This window comes from Antechinus flavipes, chromosome 1 (genome assembly GCF_016432865.1).
Source record: "Antechinus flavipes isolate AdamAnt ecotype Samford, QLD, Australia chromosome 1, AdamAnt_v2, whole genome shotgun sequence".
In the NCBI taxonomy this organism is placed as follows: Eukaryota; Metazoa; Chordata; class Mammalia; order Dasyuromorphia; family Dasyuridae; genus Antechinus; species Antechinus flavipes.
The window spans coordinates 446,673,200-446,685,867 of NC_067398.1; positions in this window are offsets into that span (position 1 = coordinate 446,673,200).

Here is a 12,668-nt window from a genome sequence, read left to right on the forward strand (position 1 = left end):
TACAGGATCTTTGTGTTTCCTTCCAACTCAGTCTATGAATCTATGTTCTTTAATTTGGAGAAAGGACAAGGAAAAGAATTTAATGAGCTGATGTGAAGAAGAAGAAGAAACTTGTTCTGAATTGTATGTTACTCCAACAACAAAACTAGGTATATAGTGGTTATAAAGATTGTAGTTCAATTAAAAGAAAATCCTATCATGGCAGCATGGTGAACAATGGACCTCAAATCAGGATACCTGAATTTAAATACAGGCGTCTTCATATACAAACCAGGTGACAATGGGATACTCACTTAATTTCTTCCAACCTAGTTTCCTCATCTGAAAAAAAAGGGGGTGGCAATTGTTCTATATATCTTGGGATTTATAGTGAAGAAAATCCTTTGTAGACCTTGATGTACTATATAAATATGAGCTTCTTTGAGAGAAAGTGAATTTCCTTTTCCTCTCTATGAGTCCATATAACCATCTATTAGGGAAATCATTTAAAGGATCCCTGCACTGGGAAGGAAGTTGATTAAATGACCCCTTGGTCCTACTCCCATTGAGGGAGTATTAACAGAATTTTGCTAGGCTGTGAGGCTTTTTTATATGCATGCCTTTCAAGTTCATTTAACTATCCAAGTCATAGAATTACAGGGATTCAAACGGCATTTTGTCTGGTTCTGAGTTTCTAAGAACACACACACATCCACATTCATACCCACACACAAACACAAATGATTCACAGTTCTCTACCTATATCTTTTGTTTTCTCTAAGTATGGCTATTCTAATTATGACAACAATGATGACAATTGATATTTATATGCACTTTAAAGGTTGTACAATATTTAATCTAAACTCTCTTATTTGAACTTCACAACCATACCAGGAGACAGGTATCATGGGTATCCCTATTTCTGTCTAATATAGATGAGAGGAAAAATATTCAGAAAGATTGTGGCTTTCCCTATGTTCCCACAGCTAAAAAAGTATCAGAAACAGGATATAAACATGGTTTTGATGATTTCAAGTTCAGTATACCAGCAAGGATACCATCTACATTCCAAAGCTTACAACCTTGATACCATTCTCAACCACTTATTCCCACTCACTCATATATTAAATTTGTTCTCAAATCTTATTTCTTCTACTTCGTAGTGTTTTTATATGTGTATGGTCAAAGCACTTCAGAATTTTCTTAACTATGTGACATCAGGAAATTCATTTAACTTTTTTTCAATCTGTTTCCTCATGTGTAAAATGAGATAGTAATATCAGCTTTAGCAGTAAAAGAACAATTGAGATAATAAATGTAAAACACTTTTCAAACCTCAAAGAACAATATAATTCTAATTATTATTATTATAGACTATTTCTGATTTTTAAAATGGATTAATCTTTGCTGTCCTGAATTTTTCTGTTTTATGGGTCACTGGTTCATATAGCATGAAAGACATACCATAAATGGAAAAGAAGATGGGATAGTCATGTATTAAGAATGGAGGATAAGCAATATGTCACCCAAAGTTCTATACATGAAACATTAAAAGAACTAGAAGAAGGTTTCTAGCATTTTGAGTAAAGCCTAAAAGAAGCATATGCAGAAAGAAATTATTAATCCAACATCTACCAGCAAGCATTGATTAAGTGCACAATAATGGTTAGGTATTTATATGGTGCAATGGACAGAGCATTGGTCTTCAGGTTAAGAAGACCTGAGTTCCTATCTGATCTCCAATAGTGACTAGCTATATGATCTTAACTTATATCTTCCTCAGTTTCCTCATCTACAAGATGAGGATAATAATAACTACCTCCCATGGTTGTTGTGAGGAACAATATGATATATTTGTAAAGCAGTTTGCATATCTCAAAATGTTATGTAAATGCTGTGATTTGATGATGATTGAACAAGTTGTGGTATATGATTGTGATGGTAATATCATGATATATGAAATGATGAGTTCAATGATATTTAAAAAAATGGAAAATTTTGCATAAAATAACAAAGAACAAAATTAGCAGAACCAAGAGAACATTGTTTAAAGCAATAGCAATATTGTTCTAAGAATGAGTTTGAATGAATGTCATTTTCACTAGTATTAATATCCAAATTAATTTAAAAAGAACATATAAAGAAAGACACTATCAGTATCCAGAGAAAAAACTAATAAATAGAAGACTATATAGAATAATTTAATACATAAACATGCATGGTGTGGTCTAATGGTAGCTATTTCTAAAATGGGGGGAGGGAGGGAGAAAAAAAAGAAATTTACATGAATACTTTGTTGTTTATATAAAAGGAATAGCAAGTTGTGCATATTTAAAATTCCATGTACAATATATTATGTTATGAATTGCTTATTTTATTATCTTAAATTATATTAAAATCAATAAAAAAGATTGTATTGATAAGGATTTAAAGACAAAAATGAATTGATGCCTGCCCTCAAAAGAGCTCATATTCTAAAAGGGGAAACAGAATAAATATGAGTAATTACAGAATAGATAGAATATATACAAAATGAATGATATTTTATAGTACAGTATGGATAGAATATATAGGGAGCAGAGATCCAATATGGCATGTGAATGAGAGCAATTATGCTCTTGTTGTAGAACAGATAAAGGAGAATCATGGGTTAAAAATAACTGGAGAGATTTGGGAATTTTTACTTATTGCTAGAGGGAGTCACCAGATATTATTTAGTAGGGAATGACATAGTTTTACATTTTAGGAAAAACCTTTTCAAAACTGTGAATCAATGAGAGACTTGATAAGAGGTGATTGCAATGAAAGAAAATGAGGGCTTGAAATAAGTTAGTGGAAGTTTAAGTGGAGAGAATAGGATACTTATGAGAGATGTAAAGGCAAAAGGAATAATGTTTGATGATTGTAGATTGTTATGAAAGTGAGAACTAGAGAAGATTTTGAAGTTAGGAGACTGGGATAATGATGTTTTTCACATTAATAAGGAAATATAGAAGAGAAAAAAAGTTGGTAAGAGAGGGTTTTAGTCATTTTATATTTGAGTCCACATTAATATTTGCAAAAAGAGAGTAATACAATGATTGCAGCTTCTGTATCAACATCTATTGTAGATAAGTAGTCAAAAAATCAGTAATTCAGTCATCTAGTATTCATTAAGTGTCTACCATGTGTCAAGCACCATGAAAAATGATGGGGATACAAAAAAAAGAGGGGAAAAGTTCCTAGTCTCAAGAAACTCACAGTTTAATAGAGGAGAAAATAACTATGTACAAACAAGATCTAGATTGGGAGTTGTCTTTGAGTGAAGGCACTAAGATTAAGAAAATCTGAGAAAGGCTTCATGAAGAAGGTGGAACTTTAATTTAGACTCAAAATGAGCCAGCAAAGCCAGGAGGTAAAAATTAGTGAGAGTGTTTCAAGAATAGAGGGGTAGCCAGTGAAAACTCTGAGTGTTGGGAAATGAAACAAATCATGCCAGGAAAAGCAAGGAGGCCAGTGTCAGTGAATTTCAGAGCATAAAAGAAAAGAGGCATAAAACTTGGAAGGTTGGAACAGGCGAAATTATAAAGGGCTTTAAAAGCCAAATAGAGGATTTTATGCTTGATACTGTAGACAAAAAAAAAATGCTTCTGGAGTTTATTGAATGAGGAAGGGGAGAGGGTGAAATTGTCAGATCTACTCTTTAGAAAAATCAATCTGACAGCTGAATGAAGGATGTACAGGAATGTCAAGAGATTTCAGAAGCAAGGAGACCAATCAGCAGGTTAATGCAATAGTCAGATATATGTCAAAGTCCTTCAACAAAGTGATTGAATTGTTAGTAGAGAAAAAAGGCCTATGCGAAATATTGCAGATAGAAATGACAAAATGTGATAATTGATTAGATGGAATGAGAGAAAAAATTAAGGATGACACCAAGTTTATGAGCCTAAAAAAGTGGCATGTTGATGATCCCCATGATAGAAACAAAGAAGCTAGAAAAAGAGGGATTTTTTGGAGGAAGGAGATGTCAATTTTGCACATTAAATTTAAGATATTTATAATACATTCAGTTTCTAAAAGAAGAAAGCTGTGTATATTGAGCTATAGGAATAATTACCAAGCTCCATGAGAGAAGTATCAACCCCACTTGGCTCTAGTCTACTCTCCTGCCAGCCCAGGTCATCTCTTCCCCTCCACATCCCATCCCCATCTTGGAACACTATCTCATCAGCAGTGTACTTGTTATGCCCCAGACAATGCGCTCATGGTACAGCAACTATTCAACTGTGAAGATGTTCTCACATACAATGACTTCCTCTTCTCCCCAGGCTATATAGCCTTCCTGGCAGACTAAGTAAACTTCACTTCAGCACTTGCCAAGAAGATAAGCCTAAAGATCTATTTGTTCCATTTTCCAATGGACACAGCCACTGAGGCTAGGATGGCTATTGCCATGGTGCTGAGAGGAGTTATTGGCTTTATTCATCACATCTGCACCCCAAAATTCCAGGCTAGTGAAACAGGCAAAGTGAAAAATTATGAGCAGGGCTTCATCACTGACCCTGTGGCCATGAGACCCAAAGATCAAGTCAAAGATATGTTTGAAGCCAAGGCAAGGCATAGCTTCTTTGGGATTCCAGTCACAGACTGCCTAAATGACCAGCTGCTTAGTGGGTACCCTCTTTTATGACATTGACTTTCTCAAGGAGGAAGAACATGACTATTCCTGGGCAAGATCATCACCAGGCTGGAGGATCTAATGGTGGCACCTGAGAATTCACACTAAAGGAAGCTAATGAAATTTTATAGCAGAGCAAAAAATGGAAGCTACTCATTGTGAATAAATAAAATGAGTTAATAGCTGTCTAGGTGGGTCTCAAGAAGCATTTAGACTATCCCCCTGGCATCCAAGGACATCAAAAAGCAGCTTTTTGCAGGGAAGCCATCTACAATCTTGAGGATAATAAATACTGTAGTGTCCTGCTTTTTAGTGCCCCACATTGAGTGCCAAAATGTGGTGTCATTCTGGAGCCCCCAAATCGTGGTGCCAAAATATACTTATCTAGAGCCACTATGCTGGGGTACCAAAATATAACATCTGGAGTAGCTCTCTGGAAGACAAGCCCGAGTCCTTTGTCTTCATGGAGGAGTGAAGAAGGCAGGAGACCCACAAGTATGGTCAAAGATAGAGTGTCCTTATTTCAAGTCCTCTCAGTCCTCAAATACTTTGGTATGATTACATCATCACATCACATTGAGTAAGTGCTAACTATAATATCATTACATCACTACAGCACACTGTGCAAGTGCTAAATATAAGCCCCCTGCTATTGATATGTAAATGCCTCTCTTATTGTAAGTATCCCTTGCTTCAAATAGAACATAGGTGGTCATGCCCTCCTTGACTTCTCAGGAAGGGTGAGAGGCACCAAAGGGAGATGGGGAACCAAACCAGACATTGTCAGCAGGTTCCCTCTGGGCTGAAGGGTTTTATACCTTACCCAGAGTTCCCCCACTATCTGCAGCCATCTACACAATTCCATCTTGACACACTGTCCCAGGCTAGTGTGACTGTGCAGGACTCTTCCTAAGGAAACTTCATTTTCCAAATTAACATGATGAAGTACATCAAGGAGAAATAATTACCAAAAGAGTAACAATGTAACACAGTCAGAAAGTACATAGAGAAAAGAGGAGACTCGGAGAAAATCTACAGTTAGTATAATATGAAAAATAATTTAATAAAGGAGACTGAAGAGTGATCAGACAGGTAGAAGGAGAATTTAAAAATTGGGGGCAAAGTATATGGGAGCATAGAATGCTGCAGAGAGGTCAAGCAGCATTTGGCAATTGAAAGATCATTGGTTATGTTAAAAAGAGTAGTTTCATTTGAGTGTGAGGTAAGAAAACAAATTGCATAGGATTTAGTAAAGAATGAGAAAAGAAAAAGTGGAGATATTTAATTAAGACTTACTTAAGGGATTATTTCAACAAGTTTATCCACAAAAGAAAGGAGAAATTTAGGGTAATAGTTAATGTTCATGATAAGTTTGCTTTTGCTTTTCTGTTTCGTTGTTATTTTTGTTTTGTTTTTAAGGATATAATAGACATTTGTGAGTTTGGAAGCATCAGGGAAGGAAGCAATAGAAAGGGATCAAAAATAGAAAGCAATCAAAGATTGAAGATTTGGAATGATAGTGGGAATAATCTGTTAGAGAAGATGGGAAGGTAAAATAAAAATTGAAGGCATATATATAGTGCTTTAACTTTTACAAACTGTTTTATTATCATTATGTTATTTTATTCTCATAGTAATCCTGGGATTCCCATTTTATAGATGAAAAATTTGAGGGAGATAGAAGTTAAATGAATTGTTCAGCATCATACAGCTAGTTTCTCAGGCCAGATTTGATCTACAGCATTTCTGACTGGAAGTCTAGCACAAATACTCCTCCACTTAACTGGTTACAAGAAGAAACAATGAGAAGGTTGAGCTCTTCATCTCAACCTGGTGAAGGAGGAAATGTAGGAGCTATTGCCAGGATAATGTAATATGAGGAAAGGGAAATAAAATGGATCTTTCAATGAAAGACCTTTCTTATTGTAGTGAAGTATCAGTGGTTCTCAGATGAGAAAGTGAGGAAGAGGTGCCAGGAAAGAGAAATTTTAGGATAGCCACTTCAGTGAATGGGATACATAATTAGTTACAAGGAGTAGTAGCATTACTTTCTTTCAGAAAAGACTTAGTGAAGATTAAGAAACACAAATTTCTATTGAATCTATGCAGTGTGGTTTCGTGATTTCATCCTATTGAATGAAGTCTTATACTTTACTATCAGGGTTGATTATAAATTCGTGTTATTCAACTTCAACTGGGCTTTCCTGGTAGTAAATCAATATCCTTTTATTCCTCCTTAACTGATTACTTATCTTATTCTCGGCATATGTTATTACAAACCTCTTCACTTCTTAAGACTTCCACATTTCTTTCCCCCTCTTCCTCCATGCCCAGCTATGGGTCTTGTCTCTTACTTTACATTGAAGCCATTTGACTTGAGTTTTCTCTTCTCTTACTCTCATACTCTGATTACATGATTTTACTTCTTCTTAAGGTCAACCCTTGTATAGACTCATTTGATCCCATCCTCTCTGGCTTTCTCTCACAGATTGCACTCATTTATTCCTTTCTTGTGAATATTAACCCTTTTCCTATATGCTTGTTGCTTTCCTATTTCATTCATACATTCTCAAATCTCTGAAAACCTCAAAAAAATCTTCATTAGACCCTCAATCCCCAATCAAAGATTCATGTCTTCTTCCTTTCTTAGCCAAATTCCCTGAATAACATCTTCTCACCTGCTCACTACTCGATTCTTTGTAATCTAGCCTCCTACCTCATAATTCCATTGAAATTGGCCTCTACAAATTAACAGTGATTCCTAAGTGACCAAATATATCTTCATCCTTCTTAATTTATTTTCTAAATTTAACAGTGCTGATCATCCTCCCCTCTTGGATATTCTTCCTGTCTGGATTTGTGAGAACCTACTATTTCTTTGATTTTCTCTCTCTTCTCACCACTAACCATTTGACCCATCTGATCTCCCTCCCCTAATCCATCTGACAAGTTGTCAGTTTCCTTTACTATTTCATCATCTATATCATGTTCTCTAAGTACATCTATTTCCTGGGGTTCAGTCCCAGGCCTTTTTCTCTTCTCCTTTTACAGACTCTTTGGAAATCTCATTAGCATGTCTAAGATTAAGCATCACTTCTATGCAGATGACTGTCATATTGACATATTTAACCTGACTTTTTTTTTTATTCTGAGTTCCAGTTCTACATCACCATGCTTAGTGTGCATTTCAAATTGTATTAAAGACATCTCATATTCAATATTTTTCAAACTGAACTCATTATTATTCCTGATAAAATGCATCCATCTTTTAAGTTTGACCATGTCTATCAAAAGGTTCCTTTCAGTCTCCAAGAATGATAATTTTGGTATATGTTGTTTAAGATGTCTTATAAGTAAATATGGAATACTTTAAGCAAATTCACTCTTTATGGATAGTAGGTCAAATAGAGCATAGATGGATTTAATTGCATGGTTTTATAAAAGGATTGGAAATACATACATTAAAACTACTATAAATCTCATCATTGAAGCTATAGAAAATAGCCAATTGATGAATTACTAAAGGGGAAAAAATTAGAAAAAAATTATTTTACAAAGTGACATATAAATACAACATTTAAAATATAATCAGTAATATCATAACCCTAGATTGGAGACATTTGCTTAATAAAGAAAGTTCAATATATATACATCAAGCTCTGTTCTTGGGGGCACAATGGATAGAGCCAGACATGGAGTCAGGAAGATTCATCTTCCAGAGTTCAATACTGGCCTCAAACATTTGCATCCAAGTCAGTTTAACCCTGTTTGTCTTAGTTTCCTCATCTATAAAAATGAACTAAAGAAGAAATGGCAACCCATTCTGTTATTTTTGCAAAAAGAAAAAGAAGGAAAGAAGGAAAAAAGGAAGGAAAGAAGGAAAGAAGGAAAGAAGGAAGGAAGGAAGGAAGGAAGGAAGGAAGGAAGGAAGGAAGGAAGGAGAGATTAAAAAGGTCCAGTGGAGTCACAACGAGTTGGACACGATGGAAAACAACACAAGTAAAATGACTTGCTGCACTAGCTAGGTTTTACCTTGGATCTTCTGAATGTATAAAGGCTTGTCTCCTTGAATCATCTCCTCCACCTCATTCTCACACATGTTTCTTTTAGCTCTGCTTCTGACTCTGAATTTTGGCACCATGCCCTACCCCCTCTCATAAGATTCAGTTCCCCTTTCTATAATGTTATTTTAATTAAGATATAAGCACCTTGAGGACAGGGTCTGCTTTCTTTTTATTTGTATGTATATCCCTAGCTTCAGCACATAACAGCATCTATTCTTGATACAGGTGGAAGTTCTTCCTTCCTTTTCTATAGGCTCACATTGTTTTAATAACAATAACTAATAATAATCATAATAATTGCTAACATTTATACATAACCTACTTTGTGCCTGGCTCTGTGCTAAGAAGTTTTACAAATATTATTTCAATTAATCCTCACAATAACTCTGAGAGGTAGGTAATATTATTATCCCCATTTTACAGATAAAGAAATTGAGTAAGTAGAGTTTAAGTAGTAGTTAATCTCTAGATTTTAATTTAAATCTTCCATACTATAACCCTGCTGCTCTATCTACTATGCCACCTTTATTTACCACCATGTTCTCAGATAATATATTTTAGAATTGTGCCAGTAATTAAAATCAAACATTTGTTATAATGTTCAGACTTCATTATCTTACTTATTTTTTTTAAAAAATCAGTGCAGTTATTTTCTCCAGTTCTGTGGCATCTCTCATATTCTGCACTATCTTCAAAAAAACTTGTGGTACTAGCACCATGACAATGTTCCTAAGTTCTTTCAGCACCTTGGTATATAATTTATCTCAGCCATGATAAATTCAACTCATTGACAACAAGTAAATATTCTCTTACTATCTCTTTGTTTTTGTTGGACCTTAACTCCCTTTTTATCCATTTGTAGTCTATCCACCTAATTCCCAAATCACTCACTTTGGCATAGAAAATAGAAATAAAATTAGCATTCTCTCCATCATATGTTCATGTCAATAAGTCATGTATCCATAAAGGAAATTCTCATGTTGATTCATCAAAAGGGTTCAGAAAAAGGTAAGCTAATAGAGATTTTATGAGATGCTAACCCTATTATAACATTTTATTTCAGAATATATCCTATGTGCAAATTATTGTGTTCTTTAAAATTAATCAATTTAATTATAAAAAAAAGTCTTTACTCCATCCCCTCTCTCAATCTCCTCCCATGGAAGCAAAGAGTACTGGACTTGCAGTCAGTAAGAGTTGCATTCAAATCCTTTCTCAGTCACTTACTAGCTATGTGGATCTATATAAATCACTTAATCTTTCTACATTTTCATTCCCTCATCTGTAAAATGGATATATTAATAACAGCATCTTCAATACAGGATTATTGTGAGAAGCAAGTGAATAATTCTTTGCAAATATTAATGGGCCATATTAATGTCAGCTGTCATTATGTACAAGATGCTGTTCAAATATCATTTTTTAAAGTCCTGGGGTATTTTTAAAAATCAGGATCATCAGGTTGTTTTATCTTATAAAGAGAAAAAGTTAATATTATCTAATAAAGACTTTTAAAATCAAAGATTCTGGTTAAAACTTTTCAGGGGAAGGAAAGGGAGAAGGCATATACAAAGCAATCCTTTCAGAAGCAATTAGGTACAGGGATAGATGTGCCTATATACAGAAAAAAAAAATAGATGACTTTGGAATCCTTTGTGGAACCTGAAGAAGTTAAGAAGACCAGATCAATTTATATATGCTGCATTTAAGATTAACTACAGTATGTAGGCAAATTTCTATATTCAAGAAATAAATTTTAAAAGTTGCTCCTTTGATTTTGCCATAAACCCACACTACTGCATTTGACATTCATTTCTAGTCACTAGCCAAAAGATCCTGGACCAAAAGGAGAAAAATTAGATATCAGGTATGGCTGTTCTAGCAAAATATTCTTTCTGTTTCTATCAAATATGGGGAAAGACTAAAGACAATGGGTAAGTCCATTGAACTTTAAACAGAGTATGCTGATTTTTAAAAATTATTATAGCTTTTTATTTACAAGATATATGCATGGGTAATTTTTCAGCATTGCATTTCAGCATTCAGTTGCAAAACCTTTTGTTCCAATTTTTCCCCTCCTTTCCCCTATTTCCTCCCCCAGATGGCAGGTAGACCAATATATGTTAAATATAATATACGTATGCATATACAGTTATTTTGCTGCAGAAAAAGAATCAGACTTTGAAATAATGTGCAATTAACCTGTGAAGGAAATCAAAAATGCAAGTGGACAAAAATAGAGGGATTGGGAATTCTATGTAGTGGTTCACAGTCATTTCCCTGAGTTCTTTCGCTGGGTGTAGTTGGTACAATTCATTACTGTTCTATTGGAGCTGATTTGTTTTATCTCATTGTTGAAAAGGGCTATGTCCATCAGAACTGATCATCATATAGTATTGTTGCTGAAGTATATAATGATCTCCTGGTCCTGCTCATTTCACTCAACATCAGTTCATGTAAGTCTCTCCAGGCCTTTCTGAAATCATCCTGCTGGTTATTTCTTACACAACAGTAATATTCCATAACATTCATATACCACAATTTATTCAACTATTCTCCAACTGAGGGGCATCCACTCAGTTTCCAGTTTCTGGCCACTACAAAGAGGGCTGCCACAAACATTTTTGCACATACAGTCCCTTTCCCTTCTTTAAGATTTCTTTGGGATATAAGCCCAGTAGTAACACTGCTGGATAAAAGGTTATACACAGTTTGATAATGCTAACTGTTTTAATGGCAATTAAATCAATTATTGCACCTTAAAAAAATAAACTTTAAAATTTGCTGCAAGGAGTATTTTTGTTCTAGAAACAAGCATGACAAATTTTTCACAATTATCACATTCCTATGATTGCTCAATAGGAATCATGCTAAGGCATGTTTTATAATTTCTAGCTGCATTATGAACAGTAAAAAAAAAAAAACACCATTCCAATTAACTAATGGATAATAATTGATATTTCAATAAATTTATTTCATATGCATTCTCATTTGAAACCTACAACAAGCCTGTGAGGTAGATACTATACCTATTAATCCCACTTTATTGATTTGAAAACTGACTTTCACTGCAGGAATTAAGAAATTGAAGTCGCATATCCTCAATGGGTCAGAGATCAAATCTGAATCAAAATCTTCCTAATTCAAAGTCCTGAAAAGAAGGCCAATAAGAAATATTTTTGTTTGGATATTTTATTTTGTTTGGTTTTCATTGTGTTTGCCCCAGAATTTAGCACAATGCTGGGCACATAGACAAGAAACAAATATTTCTTGGGTTAGCTCAATGACAAAGTAGATGGAGTCTGAGGCCTCATGTTTAAAAAAAAAAAACAAAAACACCTGAGTTCAAATTCAGCCTCAGATAATTTTTAGCTCTGTGATCCTCCCCAAGTGACTTAACCCTTGTTTGCTTCAGTTTCCTCATCTGCAAAATGGAAATAATAATAGTACCCCCACCTCAGGGTTGTTGTGAAGATCAAATAACAATTGTAAAGTGCTCAGCACTATGCCTGGGATAAAGGAAATACTATATAAATATTAGCCATTATCATTTTTTTTCGGTCCCAAAAGTTAAAATATCCATGGTTAACATACGTTGAATGTGGTTATTTATTTTCATTTTTTTCCTCAGGCATGGGAAGATATACTTGTAATCCCTATTACTGGAGAACGGTGAAATTAGCAAATCTCCAGGGCTTGAGACTGCTAAGGTACATCTCACTAGGCCTATGAAGTATACCCATTGAGTTTAGTTCTTCCATATTCACAAATTCTATGCTTCCCAGAAGCACTAGACCTCATCTTTAATACTCTAATATTTACAAATTCGATGTTAGCAGTGCAATATTTTCATGGCAATACAGCTTGAGCAATCTATTTGCATAAAGAAAAGTGACAAAATCCAGATGTCTGTCTAAATTACACTTTCAAAAGTAACACGATGGGATTGAATAGATTTGAATTCA